General features: G+C 43.6%; 1 protein-coding gene across 5 annotated transcripts in view; it reads right to left on the bottom strand.

The window, feature by feature from the left end:
- Positions 1 to 23,504, bottom strand: part of ACYP2 (acylphosphatase 2) — a 95,730-nt gene that overhangs the window by 28,353 nt on the left and 43,873 nt on the right. The gene's annotated exons all lie outside the window — the stretch shown is intronic.

Raw genomic sequence — 23,504 nt, 5'->3', positions numbered from 1 at the left:
CTCTCCCCAGGGTTTCCCCAATGGGGCCGTGGCCTGGCACCCCCCTAAGACCTTTTCTCCCACACCCCATCCCTGCACCAGTCTCCAGACAGTTAACACACACACACCAGGTTTTATGTCCAAAACATTATGTTTATCACCAAAACAATCAAACAATGTGCAAATAATAACTTTTTGTAACAAAATAAAACTGTGCAAAATGTTTTCAAAAATAAACTTTGTTAAAATAGCACTCTTTTTAACTGGGGACGAGGGGGGATGTAAATCTGGCACAGGGAGGGAGGGAGGGAGGTTTAGGGCTGAGGGTGTTGCTTGGCCCACAAAAGTCTGCCACCTCGGGTCCGTGGCCCTAAACATGCTTGGGGTAGAGTGGGGCCTGGGACAGTCGGGGGGCTGCAGCTGGGTCTGCGATGGCAGGGGTGAGGGGGAGGCAGGGGGAGGGGGGCAGAGGGTGTGGGGGAGGAAGGGAAGGCAGGGGGTGAGGGGGAGGAAGGGAAGGCAGAGGGGGCTGGAGCAGGTTGAGCAGCAAAAGGAGCAGCACCTGGGAAACCCATGGCCTCCCGGATAGTCCCACATATTGCTGTCCGCTGCTGGAGGAGCTCCTCCAGCAAGCAGTCATGCCACCGAGCCTCTTCCCGCATCTTTTCTGCCAGGGTCTCTTCCATCCGTTCAAGGGCCTCAACGTGCCTCTGCATGAGGTCATTGTAGACCTGCCAGTGCCTGCGGCTTCCATGGGACCAGGTGGGTGGTGGCATGGGTGTCACATGCTGGTCTGATCCGACAGGTCCAGCTGTGGAGAAGAGGGAGAAGTGGTCACTTTTATGCATGCACACGCTGTCCCTGCTTGTGATAAGTGAGTAAGTCCTTGGGACAAGGGATGCCAATGTTCTCACTGCAAGCCCACGTCTGGCCTGGCCAGCAGCCCCGTCCTCATATGGGCCCTAAGCTGGCTAGGGCTACGTCCCGCCTCCCGCCCCTGCCCCCACACCCTCACCATGGCCATACAGCCCAGGGAAGTGTCCAGTCACAGTGGGTCACAAGATGTAGGACAGGGGCCTGGAGCAGCTTGGGTCTCCCAGGGCCCCCACCCACCACCTACCCATCGCAGCACCATCTGCGGGAGCGATTGTTGTGTCGCTTGTGCATACATGCCCGAGTGCTATGTGAGACACTTGCGGTGGCCTGTGCGGTGTCATGTGCGCGCCCTTGTGACCAGCCTGCTTCCCGCAGTTCTTGGTGGGGGGAGGACAGCCCTCCCAGGGGTCGGACATGTATGGGGCCCTCCCCCAGCTGTGAGCAGCTGCCCATGTGTGCCCTGGGACTGAACATGCTTGCACACGCACAGAGAGGTGCAAACTGTCCAGGAAGAGCATGACATGTGAAGATTTGCCTGCATCCCCTGTGCTCCCACCTCCCCCGTTCTGTGTGTGTGACCCTGACCGCACTCACCTGATGTTCCCTGACCAACGTTAGAGGATGACTGAGAGATCTCCTGGGTCTGGGAGACTGGCTGCAGGGTCAGGGTGATCAGACTCTGGTTGGGGTCCTCCTCCTCCTCTTCCTCCTGCAGCTGCTGCTCCAGGTTGTCCTCAGCCACCTCCTGGCATTGCTGGACCGGTGTCTGCAACCCAGACTGAACTAGAACCAGTGCAGAGAGGGGCTCCCCACCACCCAGGATTCTGTCCAGCTCCTGGAAGTATGCGCAGTGGTGAGGCACTTCCCCAGAGGTGGAGCTGTGCTCACGGGCTCTGGCATAGCCCTGCCTTAGTTCTTCTACCTTGGCCTGCACCCGGTCCAAGGTTCTGGGGTGATGGCCTTTTTTTGCCAGCCCCTCAGCCATGCGGCCGTAAATGTCCCATGTGAAAATGAACTTGGCAGGGTTGCTCTCACATTTTTCCTGATTTTTTCAGCAGTCAGATTATTTAATTTATTAATTTATTTATGTGTTTAATTTAATTTAATAAGATATGTAGGCATAGTTAGACTTTTACCCGTATCAGCTGTCCAAGAAAACGCTGCCTTAGAAGACTGATAGCTGACTTGTAGAAACACTAATTTTACATTTATTTTTTACAATTATCTCCCCCCCACCCAGCCTCCCATCTGTCAATGAGGAACAGTTAGTGAAGGCTAAGGAGAGCTTAAGGGTATTTGTGTAGACGGAGGCATACATTTTTCTCATATTTGAATGAAAATGTCTGTTTTTAGAGAGAATCTTCTTTTTCCCAGATCTCCTTTATTTATCAACTGGCTTTGATAAAATTTGAAATGGAGTCAGTTTTTCTCTTTTTTTAGAGGCTCCTTATATTGCAAGGCCCTAAAATGTAATTTAGTAAATTTATGCCTTAATCTTGCACTGGTGCGGAGCCACCTGGTCTCCCACCCCTAGGGGCTGCAGGGACATGCTAGCCATTTCCAGGAATAGCATGGAGACAGGGCAAGCAGGGAGCCTGCCATAGCCCTGCTGCACCACCGACCGGGTTCCACCCGAGGTAAGCGCTGCCAAGCCAGAATCTGCACCTAGTTCTCTGCCCCTGCCCTGAGCACCCTTCCCTCACTAGAACTGCACCCTCCACAAACACCTCCGCCCTCTGCTCCAGCCCAGAGCCCACACCCTGCACTTCCAATTATAACCCAACTGCCCACCCCAGCACTAAGCCCCCTCCTGGAAAACGCCTACTCTTAAATACTCAGAAATACTGTGGAATCTCTAATGTCCACAGGCAGCCTCTGTTTTTATGGTTTTATTCAAAAAATAGAAAACCCCCACACATATTAAATTGCACGATATTCAATTAAGCCATGTTACTAGGGCAGAGGACTCAGTTCATTGTACTGGAATTTGAATATGTTGTTCCAAAGTGTCTTGGCTTGAATTACATACCCATTTAAAGTGGGTGTAAACTTTGGGTAAGAGAACCTGAAATTCTCCCAAGCTTTGCTAATCTAAATAATTTTGTTTGGTTGGTTTCCACTTTGTTTTAGAGTTTAACACGAAGGTCCTAACACTACATGCTCCAATCTTCTACAGGTTGCACCTCTGTAAACTGGAACTCCCTAGTCTGGCAACATCTGTGGTCTGGCAGGACCATGGATGTTCCAGGTTGAGAGAACCCCAGCGTGCTGCAGGGTGGTGGGAGAACCTGGCACAATGCGGCAGTGCAGGGAGAGGGCCCAGTGCACACCCCAAGTAGGCAGGGAGGAAGGAGGGTGGGAAGCCTGGTGCGCAAACCCAACTCAGCTGTTGGGGGGGCCAGGAAGCCCAGTGAAGCGGCAGGGTAGGGGGGCCAGCAACAGGGGGACAGAAATGACCTCCCATGGTCCAGCAAAATCCTTCATCTGGGACCAGTTAGGTCCTGCAGATACTGGACCAGGAAGGTCCAGTAAAATATTATTTAGTGACAAATATTTAAAATGAGCAGTAAAAATCAGGTGAAATCAGCTTTCCTCTTTGCTCATGGATATAATTAAACTGTTAGTTTCTTAAGGAAAATTGCTCAAGCATTGGCAACTTGCCAAGTATAATTTAAGTATTACAGTGATGATGGATAATACAACTACAGTAAATGCAATGCATAACTATATTTTCTTACTGTACAGGTTTCTAGTTTTAGACAGCTAATCAGTAGTAAATCCTTAGTTTTTTAAAAGTACAATTATTATTGAATTAAATACCAATACCCACACATTTTACACAAATCTTGGCTGTGACATAATATTCCATATTCTTTATGATAATATGCCTATTATATGAATACACCATAACTGAGATATACTTGAGGCAAAATAATTCATGTAAGGTATCATTGAACAGGCTATGATTCACTGAATATGATTGTTTCACAAGGCATAAAGGATCTGACGACAAAGGGTTCTGGGGTCAGCTGATCCCCATCTAGATTACCGCGCTGTGCTGACAATCAGCTGATCGGCACAGTGTGGTGTCCATTTTGATGTATTTAAATCGCCGCTTCATTTTGCTATGTCTAGTAAACTCATCTATATGGCTCCGTCGACAGAACCATGTAGTTTAGACACACCCACAAGCGGTAGCATATTACATGTATTATGATATTTTTTAATGATTTTATGCTTAGGCATAAATGGGTTAGATTTTTATCTGTAAATGTGCATCTACATAGCATGGCTAAAGCCAAAATAAGTTACGCAACTTGAACTATGTCATTTGTGTAGCTTAAGTTGAAATAACTTAATTCGGTTTTTGGCACTGTCTACACATGAGGAAGTCCAAGAAAGAGCACTCTTCCTCTGACTTCCCTTACTCCTTGTAAAATGAGGGTTACAGGAGTCAGAGTAAGAAGTCCTCCAGTTCGATATTATTTTGACATGTTGAAATAAGTGCTTGTAGTGTAGACGTGGACTATGTTATTTCGAAATGACCAAACACAGTGGGCACAACCCACTTCTTCCTACGAAAGCTAACGTTACCATGTACATTTTTTGTTAGTCTCCAGGGGTATGTCTATACTGTACCCTTAGCTCAAAATAAGCTATGCAATTTGAGCTACGCAAATTGTGTAGCTTATTTTGTGTATATCGACATAACTTATTTCATAATTTGGTGCTGACTACACAGCGCCAAATTTCAAAATAAACCGCTATTCTGAAATGTCCCTTAATTGTCATGGAACGAAGTTTACAGGGACGCCGGAATAGCGTACCTGTTATTTCGAAAGATATTTTGAAATAACAGGCATGCTGTCAAGATGTGGAATAGCTATTTTGGGATACCAGGAGTATCCTGAAATAGTGCCATAGTGTAGACATACCCTAAGTGCTGTAGGACTCATTGTTTTTTAAGTTTTTTCAGTTACAGACTAACACGGCTACCCCTTTGAAACTTTTAAATGTGGGAGTAATTCGCACTACAGCACAAGGTTAAGTCCCTCTGATTTATAGTCTTCCCTATATTTCAGATTTTTGATTGCTTGTTTTAAACTGCCCTTAATTACTGTGTATGTATATAAGCAACTTTCCAGATATTTGATCAAACACTGTTTTGAATAAATGGCTCCACAGTCAGCATCAGGCTCTGTGTACGGATGAATAAGTGAAAATAAAACCTACTATCTCCTGGGCAAATGTAGAAAATGTATCTTTTAAATGTTCACTGTGCTGCTTTCCCTTTCATAAGTGTCCCTCTAGTCATAAGCAGATAATGAGAACAAACTCCTAAAGGGATACTGCTGCTAAATTTATGATTGAGGTCAGTTGGTCAATAATACTGTTCTGTACAAAAGGCAACACTAAAATACCTTACTAAAATCCCAGCAAATATTGTGAAAGAGTAATATTTTTGTCTTGATACCTTTGGGAATTACACAAATATTTATATGCTGAAAGGAAAATATAACCCAAAGATTTTATTTATATGATTTTCTGTGGAAGGTATAGAAATCCTGTATTAACAATATTTTTGTTGTTTTTCAGTCAATCATACTTTATTTTAACACAGATATTCTTAATAAAAGTAAGAACCAAAAGACACCACCAATGAATTCTCTTTTAGTTCTCCTTGCTTCTAAGTTGTGTATTAAGAATCACCAAATCAGAAAAAAAACATGCCCTTTACTACCTATGAGGGACTGCACTTAATGGTGAATCTGATTATTATCCATGATAATATGGAGGATAGGAACTTTGTTCTTTTGCTTTCATACAGTGCTGTCACGTTAACATCCCATGCCAAAATTATTTTTATAAAAGCCATATTTTTATATGGAGAATTTTATAACACATGTAGGTAAATTCTCATTGTTCAATTTACTTTTTCCAACCAAAAATATTTAAAAATACAGTAAAAATAATCTTATTTTTTATGAAAGTTTGTATGGGCAGAGACCTTAGAACAAAAGGGGAACATGCTTTTAAAAAAAAAGAAAAATAAAACCAGTTTATGGTTTATTCCTTTTTGATAGTTTTCCTGTCAGTTCTCCATTGAAGGTTTAGGTATCTCTATGGAATGTTTTTAGTTTGTTTTCACCATGCTTCATTCTCTTTCTTTGGGCACATTTAGACTACATCTCTCTGTTGAAAGAGGGATGTAAATGAGCCTGATTGAAAATGCAAATGAAGCATGGATTTAAATATCCGGCACTTCATTTGCATATTCGCACCCGATCGCTGTTTCGAAAAAAGGGTATTTTGAAAGGGAAACCGCAGTCTAGACGCAGTTCTTTCAGGAAAAAAAAACCTTTTTCGAAAGAACCCATACTCCTCATTTTTTCAGGAGTATGGGTTCTCTCGAAATAGGGGTTTTTTTTTTTTGAAAGAACAGTGTCTAGACTGCGGTTTCCCTTTCAAAATACCCTTTTTTTGAAACAGCAATCGGATGCGAATATGCAAATGAAGCATGGAATATTTAAATCCACGCTTCATTTGCACTTTCAATTGGGCTCATTTACATCTCTCTTTTGACAGAGGGACGTAGTCTGGACATAGCCTTTGTTATTACACATTTTGTATGGTACATTTTAGGGCTTATGATGTCTTTATTTTTTTTCACTCAGTTGGACACTTTTATGGTTGTGTTCCAGTGCAGTTAATTTTGATAAGAGTGATGAAATAAGGAATATTGGAGGTTGTGTATGCACTGGACAGGTAGTATAATAACTTCTTCTTTACTTCTTCCTTCTAACACGCAACCTGGATCCTGCGCAGGGACCACTCAGAACACAGAAAGGACAGATACTCTGCTCTGCTCTTGAGGCCTGAGCCACACTAGCTCCTGACTGCTGAGGAAAAAAAACTGCAGGAGAGCCTGTAGCCATGAAATATAGCATCTCTGGTGCATGCACTATCCAGTTGGCACGTAGGAGCTGTGACCGGATGGAGTGTGCTCATGTGCAAACTGATTTTTTTCCTGACCCCAGGCTGACCTCGCTGCTAAATTCCAAGTCCTTGATCCAAAACACACACGTACTAAAGCTTCCCATTGAAACAGCTGTCAGATTTTTTAACACAGACAACACAACATATTTTTACCTTATCTAATTTCCCTGGAATTAAAAAAAAAATCACATTGAGGAACAGAAAATTTCAGTTCAAGCAGTTACAGATTGGCAAAGGTATAAGCAACTGTAAATTTGCTCCTGTAATGACAAATGCTGTGCATCTTTAAGTATAGGCACCTTTTAGTTGCACTGCCTACCACCAAAAAGTTTGGAGGCTGCAAGAATTAGTTTGAATATCAAAATAAATAAAACAAGAAATATTCTACTGAGTAAACTATTTGCCTTCCTTCTTTACCTGCCACAAAATTCCAGTTTGCCATGCTGCAGAAAATATACCAAAGCCTAGGTACAATGTATGCCTTAAATAACTAGGCTGTGTACTTGGGAGACTCACAGTGATGGGCCAGAGTCCTGTCCCCTACAGACTGCTTTGTGGCCTTTTCTGAAGCTTCAGGACTCTCGCCTCTGAATCTTCAATGAAAGTCATTGAAATGAGAGTGACAATGCATGAAATCCTTGTCTTGTTTGGTAACATGCATTAATTTACAGATAATCATAGTGTTTTTATTATACAACCTGTTTTTAAGGATGTTTCCACCCTGTCTGAATAAAATATACCAGTTCTAAGACTGAGTACAAGAAGCGGGGGAGGATATGCTACCAGGATCAGCAGGGCTGGAGGTTTCAAGAGAGTATCCCTGCTTAAGATACTTATGAGACCAGGGCCGGCCTGAGCCCTTTTGGCGCCCTGAGCCCGGGTGCGCGGCACTGCCCCCGGGGCGCACAGTGCATGCGCACACTGGCCACAGCAGCTGGCGCGCAACTTGGGGCCTGCCCCCGGGGCGCACGGTGCATGCGCTGCCCAGCCTGGCCTGGTCAGTGCTGCTGGCGCTCATGCCGGGCCATGCAGGGCCCCGCGGCCGTGGGGGAAAGGGCGCTGCTGGCCGGCGCCGCGGGGCCGGCACTGCGGGAGCCGGGCGTGCGGCGCCTGATGGCAGCTGTAAGGGACACCACACACCCCTTACAGCTGCCATCAGGCGCCCCCCATCGGTTGGCGCCCCGGGCAGCTAGCCGGCTCACCCATGCCTCAGTCCGGCCACAGCAAAGATAAAAAGATTTGAGAGGGAAGGGGCAGTCCCTTCAGAGTCTGCTCCTACCACAGTTAATCAGGTTGCCCACCTGCCCCCCAATACAATTAATTTAGACCTCGTTGTGATGCCAGCTACACCCCCACCATTTCAATACTAGTTTACCTTTTCATCTCAGTACTGTTAATTTAGGCCTAGCCATAGCTCTCTGCTGGACTCCACTAAAATGGATACATTTTGTGTGTGTATATATATATCAGTGTCATCCACAGGAGTATACATATAGACATATAGCTAAATCCTGGCACCCAAACAGCAGGTGCAAAGCATCTCAAAGCCAAGTTTCCGATATAGGGGGTGAGTCTGAGGAGATGTTAGCTGCTGCCAGTTAATCCCAGGCTGTTGTAATAGACTCTAGAGAGCTGTAGCTAGATTGTGCAATTTAGAGCTGCCCAGAGATCTTAGCAGTCCCAATGCAGAGGATGTGCAAAAGTGGCTTAAAGCGTCCTTTGCACCCTCCACTCCTGAATGGCAGAAGGGTCAGACATGAAGGCTATGCTCTATAACAGTGGTTCTCAAACTTTTTGGCCCATGGCCTATCCTGCTCAATGCAAACCTGTATGCAGACCACCAGCCAATCACCCATGATGACAAAGTGGGTGGAAGAGGGGGGGGGGGGGTGCAGGGTCTGGGCAGGAAGTAGGGTGAAAGCAGACCCACCAATAAGTGGGGCAAAGTGGGCAATTGCCCTGAGGCTTGCCATTCAAAGGGGCCCTGAGCTCCTTCGAACTGCCAAAGGAAGGCCAGAGAGCCACTCTGCTTGGCTTTGAGGCTGGGGAGGGCCCCAGTACCATGGTCCAGGTGGCACTAAGGTGAGTGGTCCCCCCACCTTGCCCTGGGGCCCATGGTGGCTGTCTGCCCCACTGGATGCAGGAACAGGCTGAGGGTGGGGAGTCTAGCCAGGAGAGAGGGTGCAGGAGCAAGGGAGTGGGCTCTCAGCAGGAAGGATGTGTGAAGGGCATGGGGGTGTGTAGTCTGGGCATGGGGAGGCGGGATGAGGGAATGCACTTACTGCCTCTCACTGCTCCCACCAGTCACAATTCTGGCCAATGGAAGCAGCAGGGAAAGCCTCCAGGCAGCACATCCCCTGAACTGCTGTTCCCCTAGCTGGAGCGGGGGAAGGAACCCCAGTACATGAAGCCGCTTGCTCCGCCTGAGAACTCGATCTGGCCCGCAAGGCTTGGGATTTCCCCCCAGCTGCAGTGAGAAGCCAGCACTGGTCGGCGGACTAGTGGTGTGTGGATCACCCTTTGAGAACCACCGATCTATAGGGTGACCAGCTGTCCAGATTTTAGAGAGACAATCCTGATGTTTTGGGCTTTGCCTTAAGTAGGCACCTATTACCTCCTACCGCCTGTCCTGATTTTTCACACTTGCTGTCTGGTCATCTAATGATATATTATGTTCAGAGGTGAAGGTAACAAATTTCTTACAGGCACTGTCCTATTATAACCCATCCCCTTTGTGTGTGTGTGTAGGGGCGGCAGCTCAGGGCAGGGGGTGAGGAAGTTGCGATAAGATAAAACTCATAAAAATGTAAATAAGGGTGGAGTCTGGGAGGCTCAGGGCAGAAGATGGTGTGTAGGGGGTGCAGCAGTCGAGGTAAGGGGTTGGAGTGTGTGAGGGGTTCAGGAGTCAGGGCAGGAGGCTGGCATGGGGTGGGAGGACTGAGAAGTCCCAGTTGTTAACAGGTTATTCTTATCTTGCGGGTGGATGGGTCCCTGCCTTGCTTCTCCTTTTTGCTGTTCTGCCACAAGGAAGCTGTGGGTGGGAGCACTGCTGCAGGGAAATCTGCAATAGTGTGAGAGACACCCCCCCCCACAACACAGTTTCACAGGTGATTAACCAGTCCCACCCAGTCAGAGGCTCAGGGCTTCATGCATGGAGCTGACTGACCTGGCCAGGCTAATTAATCACCTGTGAAACTGTACTGCCATGCAGCTTAGAGGGAACACTGATGTGCAACCTGGAGTCTAGCAAGAGAGGGGCAGCAGGACAGGCACAGACACACCAGGAGCCCAGCGGGGAGGTTGTGGAATCTCCATCACTGGAGATATTTAAGAGCAGGTTAGACAGACACCTGTCAGGGACAATATAGACGGTGCTTGGTTCTGAAGTGAGAGCAGGGGCCTGGATTTGACAATCTCTTGAGGTCCCTTCCAGTTCTAGTATTCTCTGATTCTGATTCTATGCCCACCTCCCCTACTGCATGCCCCCAGCTGGACCCTTTCACTGGACCCTTTCCCACCTGCCTTCCTTACCTGGCTGCATGTGTAGAGGTGCCAACACCAGCCTGCAGCAAGAGCCCCAGGAGCCCAGCTGGGAAACTGCTACACACAGAAACCCCAACTGAGATTAGCCCCACTGTGTAAGATGATACATATGGACAACAGAAAACAGTAACTGCTCTGAAAGTCTTACAAGACAGACAGATACAGTGTGAGAAAAAGCAGGGGCTACTAAACTCAATTTACAGATGGGAAAACAAGGCACAGTGATTAAGTGACTTGCTAAGCTCACACAGAAAGTCTGTGGCAAAGCCAACTGTCAACTCACAGGGGCAGGGCCCAAGAGGGTTGTGGATTCACTTCAAGACAGAGTCGATTAGGGATAGCTGCTTTTATTAATCTCACTACATCACTACTATTACAGGCTTAATACTGCCAGATGGTTACACAGCTACTGCAAAGTAATACGCCAATAAGCATAGACAGAGCAATGCATAAAAGAGTAATAGGCACCTGGAAATGCTTACGCCCCTTTCAGTCTGCGGGGAGTCCCGTTCCGGTCACCTTGCACCTGGCTGCAGTGGACGTGGCTCCAGCTAGGGGGAGCCAGGGCACCCTTTGAGGTCTAGGTCCCTGGTGAGACTCAGTGGGCATGGGACTCCCTACACTAGTTATACTACGGTTGTTTACTGGATATGCACGTACCTGGCTCAACACCATTCTTATCACTCTTTTGAGCTGAGACCGAGGCCAAACTTTTTTAGCACTGAGTAGTTTCCCAGCTCAAGGGATGGGTTAAAGCTGATAAAACCCAGCTGCTGTTTGGACTTGCAGGGTCCCAGGCTATGTTAAGCTGGGTACAGCAGGGATGGAAACGTCCATCCCCAGCCTGCTAAGCTGCAGGACCCACATATGACTTTTATGTGACACCAACAAATGAAACCAGATCTTGAGTCATAGTCCATTGTCTTATCATATGACCATCCTTTTTTACCAACCGACAGAGTATTGTGTACTCAAGTATTTGAACTGTGTGGGCCATACCACATGTTGCAGGAAATCTGGAAGGCCTGATAATCAGAAGTCGATAGGCAATAGACCCATCAACAAGAACTTGTGCTGACAGTTCATTAGGTAATAGGTTTTAATAATACAGATTCTGTTAATAGGGATAATTCTATACCTACATAATGCTATTAACTTTTCAGCATACAACTGTGCACTATATTCACAGATATATAAAGCAGGGGATTTAGCTACACATCTTCCATTAAAATTAAATAAAATATATGACTAACTGTAGAAGGTTATACAATGGAAGTTACAGGTTTTTGGGCATATCTGCTGAATGAACAAGTGAAAAGTTAAGACCCTGGTATTCGTCATAATGGAGGGTCCGAATAGGAGAGGTAGACCCCACAGTGAAAGGGTAGATGATATAGTAGATTGGTGCAGAGCTAGTCTACAGAAACTAAACCACTCCGCACTGGACAGGGAAAGATGGAAGAAAGTAGTAAGGGAGGCATTGGACACCAACAGGTGTTGAGCCCATGGTTGTTGATGATGATGACAACGATCCTTCACTACTGTAAAAAACCAACCATGTGCACTGTACAACAATCTTAAAATAATAAAGCTGAATTATAAACTAATAAAAGCAATGATATTTGAAACTGGTTGCCATGACATTCTTAATTTAGTTCTATTGTTCCCTTGTTTTGCAACACATCTACAGTAAAAGAGTAATCCATACTACAAATATGTTGCCTGAAAAATATTATAACTTTAAAAATTTCAATCCATTTTTGTGTTAAGGGATCATAACATTCCCCCAATCCAAAATTACAAAAAAGAAATCTTATTTAATTTAAAAAATAAATCTTTTCTGTCTTAAAACCTAGTACATTAAGTTATAAACCTCTAAAATTGAGTTTATAATGCAAGTGCTTTACTAGTGTTCTGCTCTGATTACAGCATTTCCCTTTGTATTCCTACTGGAAGAAGAGCCCTTCATTTATTTATGTAATGTTGCCTCTTCATGCAGATATATTCTAACTCTGTCCTGAGTCCATTACTGCTTAAACTCTTACGTTTTTCTTTTTGCAAAGCAGAGAAGGGATGAGTTTTTTTAGAGATTTCCATTTTATCTTGAAGGTGTTTACTCCCATACATTTGTTTTCCTCTGTATGACAGAGGCCCATTTGTGGTTCACTAGTCTGTGTCATCAGGTCTGACATACTTATTATGCATAGCACAATGTTGTCAATCTGTATTCAGAAAGTGGTCTGTAAGATGATATTGGAAAACTGAAAACTCATTGATCATTAATATTTTTGTATGATGTATGTACAGGGGTGTTATGAATATGTAGCCAGCTGATGCAATTTAGGGCTGCCCTGCAAATATATACTAGAATTATAATCTGAACGTGTGCTTGGCAAGCAATGCATAAGCACAGCTTGTCTTAGACAAAAGAATGTGTATTTTGTTTTTTCTGACCACTTGGGTCTTCAGAATAAACAATTAAAGTTAATTTACATATAAGGTAAACAAAGCTATCAAGATAACAAGTAGCAGAGAATGCAAAATGATGTCTACTTCCCAGGAGAACAGAAATGTTATCCTTCTATCTAAGGACTGAAGTCTCTGGGAATGACAGATTGGTAAGGGAACTACCTTGAGCAAGGACTGCTGGTGAAGTAAGGTCTTAGGCTTGAGAAAGTATATTTTTACTTTTGTTTGTAATCTTTTCAAACTTTATTCCTTCTATGTGGTATCACTTCACATATGTCCTTTTGTTAATTTATTTTATTTTTAACAAACACATCTTCTCTCTGTGAAGAGAAGAGTTTGTCCTGGGCAATGGTGGAGGCTTGACTCCAGGCCCCCTGGAAGGGGTGGGATCTCTAGTGGAAGGGGTGGGACGAGGGCAGCAGCTCTGTGCCTCCCCAGCCAGCACTGAAAGTTCCCATTTCCATACTAGTGACTCCTGTTAGCAGTGTATCATCTGTAAAACCTTTCAAGGATGAGGAGTTCAAGGAACACATACAGAAAATAGTTATGTGGGGTTAGAATTCACTTAACTAATGTCCTTTTCAAGTGTTAATTTATGGACTTCATAATTATAAAGCTTTATTTCATTACAAAAGTATCTATTTTTAAAATATCTATGTTATTGGCAAAATATCTATGGCATACTTGAGTTGCAAGGTTTGCATTTAACTTCTTAGACAAAGAAACCAAAAAAGGACACGAGGAGGAAACACCCTTTTAAATCCAGACAAAGGCAAATTACATGATCACAGCTGGGATTTGGCAGGGCCTAATTCAATTAAATATTAATAGCTACTACTTTGCTTCAGCAGCAGTAGAACATTTTTTTAAATGACCAAAATGCAGCAGGAAGATGAGGGGAACCTAAAGATTCCCCCACTAACATAGATTGTGAAACTTAAAAAACAACAAATAGACTAGTAGCACCTTAAAGACTAACAAAACATGTAGATGGTATCGAGGGCACAACCCACTTCTTCAGATGACTGGAGTGTTAGAAGTCCAGATCCAAGAATAAATAAGGGAGGGGGGAGGGGCTGAACAGGAAAAAGAAAAAAGGAGGGGGAAAGAAAAAAAAGACAGACAGTGAGTAGCTGGTTCAAATAGTTACATGAGGCTGATAAGAAAAATTAGCACCTCCATTGTTTGATTGGTTGGTTAAGTCATTAGGCTGTGGAAGGTAGCATGTATACTAGCCTATGTCCCTATTTATACCATTTGCATAAGAATTAAACTTGTAAATGAAGTTAAGTTGCAATCCTTCCTTGTGTATTTGGCTTGTGGAATTGGCCTGAAACAATACGGTGACTTGGAGAGCCATTAATGAGTGTCCAGGCAGATTAAAGTGTTCTCCAACATAATTTTGTGTATTGCCTTTTTGGATTTCTCACAGAGACTGTCCAGTTTGGCCAATATACATGGCAGGGGGGCATTGCTGGCATAGATCACATTAGTGGATGTGCAGTTAAATAAGCCTCTGTTTGGTGGCTGATGTGGTTGGGTCCAATGATGAAATCGCTAGTGTAGAAGTGTGGGCAGAGTTGGCACCGGGGCTGATTGCAGGGGTGGGTTCCTGGATGATTACTGGAAAGAGTATGTTTGAGGGGGTTGTCTGTAGGCAAGGACTGGCCTTTCCCCTAAGGCCTCAAAGTGAGGGGTCATTTTCCAGGATAGGTTGTAGATTGTTGAAAATAGATTGGAGGGGTTTAAGGTGTGGACTGTAGGTGATGACAAGTGGAATTCTGTTGTTTTCTCTTTCGGGCCTGTCTTGAAGTAGTTCGTGTCTAGGTACTCTTTCGGCTTTGTTGATCTGTTTTTTTCCCCACTTCTCCAGGTGGGTATTTCAGTTTTATGAATGCTCTATATAGATCGTGTGGTTGTTTGTCTCTGTTTGTGGGATTGGAGCAAATCTAGTTGTATCTTAGGGCTTGACTTGGGAAATATGTCTGGGATGGAAGCTAGAGGCATAAAGGTAAGTGTAGCGGTCAGCAGGTTTCCGGTATAGGATGGTGGAAATTTGTCCCTCATTTAATTGTACTGTAGTGTCAAGGAAATGGATCTCTCGTGTAGACTGATCCAGGCTGAGGCTGATGGTGGGGTAGAAGTTATTGAAATCTCTGTGAAATTCTTCAAGTCTCTTTCCTGTGGGTCTATATGATGAACCATCTACTCACGGTCTCTTTTTTCTTTCCTTTCTCCTTTTTTCTCTTTTTCCTCTCCCTCTTCCCTCCTCCTTCCCTTATTTATTCTTGGATCTGGACTTCTAACACTGACTCCAGTCATCTGAAGAAGTGGGTTGCGTCCACAAAAGCTCATGATACCATCTACATGTTTTGTTAGTCTTTAAGGTGCTACTAGTCTATTTGTTGTTTAAGTTTTTCCTGTTACAGATTAACTCAGCTACCCCTCTGAAACTTTTGAACATAAATTGTAAAGCAGCCAATTTAGTCATCAGTTTATCATGTTGCTAATCCTTAACCTGTACAGAGCAGATCTATGTTTGTGGAGGGGAAGACAGCCCAAAAAATGCTAAGGCTGATTCTGTTTGACTCCAATTGTAGCAAATATGTCCAACATGTACCAAAAAGTCAATGTTACTTGTTAATTGAATATGGGAACCACAGGTTCTCTTTCCTCTCACAGAATTCAAAAGCACATACTTTTATCAGAAAAAGCATGTTTTGCAATTCTACCAGATAAAGAATTGAGTTATTGATGGCAGTGGTAGTACATGCACTGCCAAATAAGAAATGTGTAGACAAAGCCATGCAGCAGCAGGGTGGTTGGTGGAAGACAGCCAACTTAATTTTGTCTTAAATCTCACATGCAGATTCAGAAACAAGCATGGTGGAGAAAGGTAATTGGGGGGACAAGGGGAGTAGAACTCATGCATACAAATACGTAACTAGCTAACCCAACCACTGGATGCTATGCACCATCTCAGCACAAATTACTTCTGCTATAAGCACACGGGATTTGCGAGGTGTGAATCATTATCTTGCCTTAATAAAAGCCATATACAATGAACAAAGTCACTAGATTTAAAGTGGAAAATAATGGCTGTGCTCATGGGAGCTTGGTAGGGTAAACAGATGCACATGCTGGCCTACATACTGAGCTGCATCCAAGAAACATTTGGCACAGGTCAGAACTAGGTGTACAAAAGCGGCCTTTCACTAATCTTAGAGCTGTCTTGGCCCTATTCTATATAGTACACAATTTACAACTGCATGAAGGCTGATCTAGTTTAGATTAAGTGCCAATGAACCCAAGGACACAATTTTGGCAGTCAGGAACCACTATGGTATAAAAATGCATCAGCCGCCCCTTTTTCCCCAGGCTTGTCCAGAATTCTAGAGGACAGAAGAAGGATCCTGAGCAGAGAGAAAGAAGGGAACATGAGGGAGTGTTTCAAAACAGAATCAAATGTGGCAAAGAGTAGCCAGGGAAATGAAAATAAATAAGAAAGGACAAACGGGACTGATAAACCTAGAAAGAGCAAAACTGTAGAAAGAGGGAACAAAGTTATAGGGGCCCTCTGACATTCATCAGCATCTTCCCTCACCATCTCTTTGCTTTTTACTCTCTATTTCACAGAGATCGTATCCAAACTGATACTTCTGAGTAAGAAGAAGCAAGAGGAATGCTGTCCTTCTCTTAGGCCTCCTTCCTTCTCGGTACTGGAGTGCTCAGCTGTGTGAGGATGAACACTACAACATTCCCCATCCTGCTCACCTATTGCAAAAAATGCTGTCCCCGGAGTATCTCAGATGGACAAAAATCTTTTTAAAAAAAGCCAAGAGATTTCTTGTGCAAGTTTGGAGATTCAGACATAACTTAAATAATCTGTGCATGCCTGTCTGACTTGAACCACTGTGGCCAGACAGCCTGCCTCCATATCATCCATCTTATTTGCCTTCCTGAAGCATACAGGACAGAAAAGGAGCAATAATATCAGCATAGTCTATGCTGGCTCATCTGATCCTGAGAAGCTGAAACACAGATATGTGGATAGAGAGCAGCTAAGTCAATAAGCTGGCCTCGAGGCTGCGGCTGGCACCTATGTTGATTCGAACACACACAGTCCCAGGAAGAGGAATTTCCCACTGAGAAAACAATGTCCAGTACTTCAAAATTTAATCATCTCAATTCTCTCTTACAAGTGTAAATTAAGTTCACAACTTCCTTGTAAGAACTGGTCTCACAGCAGACAGACCAGCATCAATTGGCATGACAGATAAGAAAGAGAAATACGTGACCCCATGATTATAAAAGATGGGCCCAGCACACACTCACTTTGAGTGTCATTCTACCCTCTACCTGCTGGTCAGGTTAGGTGTTTGACCTCCCGAGGTTCTATGGGGACGCCCACCTCGTATTTTCGTCTTTCCTAGGAATTGAGGGACCGGCCCTGGCCTGACATGCTGGAGTCGAGAGGCACAGAAGGGGGTAAAAATGGTACCTGGATGTGGTCCTCTGTCTTAAGTGTACACATAGAAAGAGTAAGCTGTTACTTGGTACCATTATTTCTATTTTTCTATCTTTATCTTCTTTGTAACCATTTTTAAGATCTATATTTTGCTAATAGTTAAGAAATAGAGCAATAGCCATTGTAACCATATGATTTATAAGCTTCCTCAATAAACCTGTAACTGTTTAAGCTTTAACCTGACTCCTTCAGTTACTGTAACAGAACCAAGCACAATTTAAAAGAACTTCAGCCGGTCATAAAGGGACAGATATAGGGAGAGCTTGGGCGTTTGGATTTGTGTCACACCCAGGTGGCAAAATTCAGTTGGGGCGCTTCTCAGTCTCCCCGAGGCTGCCCGCTGCGAAGGAATTATGAAATTCTAGCAGCTAAAATCTGAAGCGTAATAAGCTCTTCCTATAAACTCGGGGCGTCTGTTGGCCTGCTGGCCACCCTCTGCGATGGGACCCCGGTCCTAGCAGTAAAGACACGGACGTTAAACCTTTTCTCGGAAACATACACACACACACTGCCCTGACCGTCGGCTGACAACCACCAAAAGAAAGAGCATCATTCTCTTCCCCCTCCCCTTTCCCTTCTCCTATTTATTTCAATTTTTCATATCCCCTACTCATAACTCGTCATCTGAAGAAGTGGGCAGTGCCCACGAAAGCTCATGATACCATCTACATGTTTTGTTAGTCTATAAAGTGCTACCAGACCATTTCAAGCCTTTTGAGGTTTGCTCATTTCTGTGTTCTCACAATCAGAATTTTAGAATTGTATTTCATTGTCAGTACTTTACAATTATGCTGTGATTATATACACTTAAGGTACACAAACAACCTTAATTCTGCTCTCTAGTGAGGCCATATTATAACCATAAGATGATTAAGGCTTTCTACTGCTGTTGTTCCAAGATAGATAAAACTAATTTTTGAAGACACAATAGATTTGGAATGGGGATTTTTTTTGTGCCTTTCCATAACTTATTTGAATTTCTTTTAAATGTAATATTAACTCTTAATCTCCTGGGCTTATAATGATTGACTTGGGTTTAATTACAACATCCCTATAATATACTTATTCTTAAATTACTGATATTTACCCTCGGCCTTATCTGTATCTTAATATAACTTTTTGTTTAAGAATTTCCTTGGCTTTTTCATAGTTATTAAAATGTCATATATGTCTAATGATTTAAGGTATGTTGTATCAATCTTAAATGATGTAAACAGATTTTTACAAGCTAACTTGCTGGTACAAAAGAGCAGTTTAAAGAATGCAGAATGTACTGGTGAATTTGGTTCTTAATCTGAAATTCACTTATTGGTTTAATGGGTTGTGTAATAGAAATTGGCACTATATAAAGGCTTATGTCTCTGCACTTTAAGGGCTCCCCTTAACTATGCTCCCACCTCAACTTCCCGGGCAATGCTGCTTCAGTTCACAGCAATGCCGAGGCACTGTGACCCTGGATTTCCTCCAGCCACTGATGTCCAAATTAATGTGCAGTCACAGAATATTTAAAGTACAGTGCCATAAACCAAATAATCTACTGGTAAGAACTTCTGACAAATGTATGCAGTCTCCCTCATAACACTGGCTCATTACATTGAATGGGATAAATGAATGCAAATAAACTGTAGAAAAAGGCTGGTGATTGTAATTTCAAAGATTAAGACCAATGATCCTAATTACCTGAGCTACTGGTCTGATTCTATCTGTAGTTTATATACAGTAAAACTTGGATATATCAGGTAAAAACTTAGCTTGATTATAACTTACTGTAACTGGGTCCACCCATTTGTGGGCACCCCTCTGCGGCTGAGGGGCATCAGGTAAGTTATTTGCCTGGCTGTTTGGTACTTTGTAGCTCCCTGGGTCACGTCCCCCAGGTGTTGCTATATCTGGTCATCACAAGGTTCTGAGGCTAGGATCTCACTAGCCCTGTCCGTAGTGCTATCAGTTCTTGTATTCAGCTAGTGGCCAGTCTTTGGCCACTGGACCTGGGCCTCACCCAGGTCAAGAGTTCAACTTACACTCAGAGCTGTCCGTCGTGCTACTGTTCTCCCAGTCAGTACTGTATATAGAACTGCCTGAGTGGAGCTCCTGTGAGGAACTGCCAGGCCCTAGCCCAGCAGTTTCTTTTATACTGGTCTGCTGGGCCCTGATCGGGAGCCGTGGAGACAGCCATTTTATCCTGCCTGAAGGACCTCTCTTCTGCTCCTCTCACGGAGATGGGGTGAGGCAAGGCCTCCGGTCTCCTGGCCCACCCCATCACACTTACATTTTTCAACCTGTGCATAAGGTTTAAAAGAATTAAAATGCCACCGAAAGCTTAAAGAGTCTGTTTTAATCAGTTATTAAAATAATTTTAGATTAATGAGAGAGCAGCATGGGTACTACATTTCATAAAAATATACTTTTAAATAACTTTAACTTAACAACTAATTAATGGATTTGCTTGTAAACGCTCAGAAAATTCATTCTATGCATGAAGAGGAAGTGCTGTAAATTTAGGAAGAATATATTATTATATTTTTCATACATAACAGAGGTTTAATCTGTACTTTAAAGTGGAACTCAACTACGGAGCTTCAACTGGCACCTTTAGTATTATTATTATTGTTCATTATGTGAACAGCATCCAAAATTTTGTGAAGTGCCCTCACAAACCAAAAAATCAGGCATGATCTCTGTCCTGTCATACATACCCTCAGCTCACTGCATGGCACAGTACAAAGCCAAGTCTGCAGGCATTTTCCCCAACCTATGGATTTTACACTATATACCCCGTCTTGCTCTGATTGCAGTCTCAGAGGCAAGCAGCTTCTATTATGTAAACGAAAACCATTCAGGTGTAAAATCCACTGAGGGAGAGGAAGTAACAGTGGAAAAATGACATTGGTTGGCATTATGTTTTAGGCTGTGTTGCTCTGAAAGCTGCCTCCCAGTGCTGAAGTGGCTGAAGACAATGAATTACTGTTTTCACACTTTGAACCCAGATATTACTTGTTGGATGATATTCAGTTTGCGCAGTTAATTTACAGTGATTTCCCACACCAAGCCATTCTGTCACCAAATTCTTCCACAATTATAATATTAGAATAGAATCATAAGACTGGAAGGGACCTTCAGAAGTCGTCCAGTCCCCTGTACACATGGCAGCTGCAGGACTAAGCTAAGGCAATACACTTGATCTATTCTACAATGTGCAATCAGCAGCTCTGACATGAGGATTTTTTAAGCATGTGTTCTGGGTACACCAGCCCCCATGGTTTGCATATATTTATTTTAAGCTTTCTTGGGAAAAAAAAGGTAACTGGTAGAAGTTACATAGATCTTTAGATGGTTGCCCAACCATATTTAGCACTTCTGTACAATGTTAGCGCCTCAAAATCACTATACAAACATTAAACAAACTTAATCTAAAGCCTTTCTGATTTTGAATATCTAGGAGTTAATAAAACATCTGTTTCTTGCTGTGTTCTCCGCTCCCCCTAAACAAAAAGACTTCACTGAAAATAAACATCTTAAAAGCACCATTAAGGATTTTTCAAAGGAACAGTCCAACCGCTGCTGCTGCCGCTTGAGACCCGGTGCCTGTGGTCTGCTGGGAACGGTTCCCAGCAGACCACAGGCACCGGGACTGAAGCCGCAGCCACAGGGGGGAAGGGTCCCGCGCCTCTGAGACTTTGCCAGAGCAAAGCCTCAGAGGCGCGGCACCCCGCTGCCGCTCTGCTCCCCGTGTCCCTGGTCTGCTGGGGGGGGGGGCGCGGATAGTGTGCCCCCCCCCCCCCCCCAGCAGACCAGGCTTTTGTTTTGGACCCTGGAGCAGAGCAGCTGGGGCGCTGCGGATTGGTCCTGCAGCACCCGCTCTGGGCACTACTGGACCAACCCGGCAGCACCCCAGCTGCTCTGCCCCAGGTCCTGATTCAGCCGCTGCTGGTCAGGAGCGCTCCAGCAGAGATACATGAGCAAGGTCCCTCCTACACCTGGCTCCAGCTGCGCTCCCCGCCTGACCAGCAGGGCTATAGTCTTATTATCTTAATGGTTAATGCAGCCTAGCATTCATGTAGCTCCAAAAGCTACTGATTTCGAGACGGTTCCAAGTTCATAGCACCAAGTTATATGCTTTAAAGAGTGTGGAGCCACAAATGTAATTCTTGATGAAGAAATATCTAGCAGCACTCTGATGTTTAAAGAGTTCAAAAGGTATATTAAACATTGTAAGCAATTTGTAAATTAAAGGATTCCAAGTGCAGAGAAATTACATGTTATTAAGAGACATCTCAGAGAATTTCAAAAGCACCTGTTTGCTTGCAAATATTAAATTCTTAACTCCTGACAATGTTTTCAAGTGATAATGGAACTGCACTGTGCTGCCTGTTTGCTATGGAGTAAAACAATTTTAGTTTTTGAAAGTGGAAAAATGTACATCTGCTACTTGGATTTTCTAGTATTTAGTCTTTTTTGACAAATTTATTTTAGACTAGAAGACTTACCCAGTGGCCCTTAACTCAAGTAATTTTGTTTTAAATACAATGAAAATGTACATGTTCATTTAAATCATTGCTCTAGAGTGGGCCTGGGAATGACAGGTTTAGTATCTCTTATCACAGCAGCTTGAGGCTAGGTGAGAAGTGCTTCTTCATGGCCACTGCAGTTCCAGCAGGCCCAGCCTGGGGAGGGAGCATGTCCCCTAGATGGGGCAGGTACAGAGTCATCTGCCCCCTGCACTACCCAGCCAGAATGAGGAATGCAGCAAACAGTGCACTTTCCCCTCACTCCCTGATGAAGAAAACAGCCAGCAATGTTCCCATGTGGATGGGGGGGTGGGATGTGGTTTAGCCTTTTTTACCCTCCCTAAAGGGTGCTTGTTTGGGGCTAGAGCAATCCTGGATGGAGGGATACTCCCAGTAAGCTCCTCTTATCTGCCTTGTGATTCTTTCTCTTTTCTGTATGGTTTTAAGAAAAGCAATCCCATTCCAGGTATATTCCATTTTCCTGGCACAACCAAACCCTGACTTTGCTTACAGTTATGATAAGAGGAAGCTGCATACCAAATTTGGTGGTCCTGGCTCTGACCATTTAGGAGGAGTTCTTGAACAAATAGTCAGGCAGACAGACATAGACAGACCAACTCTCTCAAATATATAGTAGATGAATCATTTGTTCAAAAGAGATTTTTGTGGTAGGCATCTATGGAATGTGGCCAACATGATTTTTACAATCACTCTCTGGCAGAGAGGTGACAGAACAGCAGAGGCATCACCAAAGACCACTCATTTCCCTTTGGTCAATCAAAAAGAAACACCTGTGAGCCTGTATACTCCATAGCTGGAGGGCTAATATCAAGGGATGTGGAGTGCCAAAGAGAGTAACTTTAATAATGAATGAAACAGAGCTGTACAGGAGCTTCTTCTACAGAACCAGTCATTTTATGGGTGGCTGGTCAAATAGTTACAGAGGTGGAATTTCTTTATAAAAAAATGAAGAATTCTATTTTGAGAGAACATTAAAGGTACCATTAATCACTCAAAAGTTAGAAAATGCCAATGCATATGTAACCTTAAGTTTACCACCTATTGCATCTGTATTACAATGCAGTTTTTAGACCAGATTCAAAGCCTACTGAAGTCAACAGAAAGACTCTCAAAAGATTTGGATCAAGCCTTTTAAGTATAAAATCACATTATTTATCACACAATACAGTATTCATATTATTTATCACCTAATACAATAAATATCATCACTTCTTTTTTAAAACCTTACCAGGCATCTCTTGTAAGGCAAGCAGTGAATGAGAAAGAGCTCAGTGCATATCTAGTATACAGTATGTACCAAATGGGATCACTAACATGCTTAGAAAATTATGCAAATGCTTAATTTGATGAATCAGGGCCTATAAGCTTAGTCTTCCACATACTCATGCATATAAGTTACTCAAGAAGCTCAACAGGTCTAATAATATTAATAAAATGTTACTGAGTGTTTGCAGCATTGGGCCCAAAATTGCTAAAGTTTTTCATTTTTTAATTATATCCCTTGCAATGCATACAGTTTTGTTAGGAATCTCACAACCAAGGATCAAATGACAAATGTTTGATATGGAAACTACTTTTAATTA

Source organism: Pelodiscus sinensis, chromosome 3 (genome assembly GCF_052426305.1).
Source record: "Pelodiscus sinensis isolate ZL-2025 chromosome 3, ASM5242630v1, whole genome shotgun sequence".
Lineage (NCBI taxonomy): Eukaryota > Metazoa > Chordata > Testudines > Trionychidae > Pelodiscus > Pelodiscus sinensis.
The sequence above is the reverse complement of the archived record's forward strand: the minus strand, read 5'-3'. Positions and strand labels throughout refer to the sequence as shown.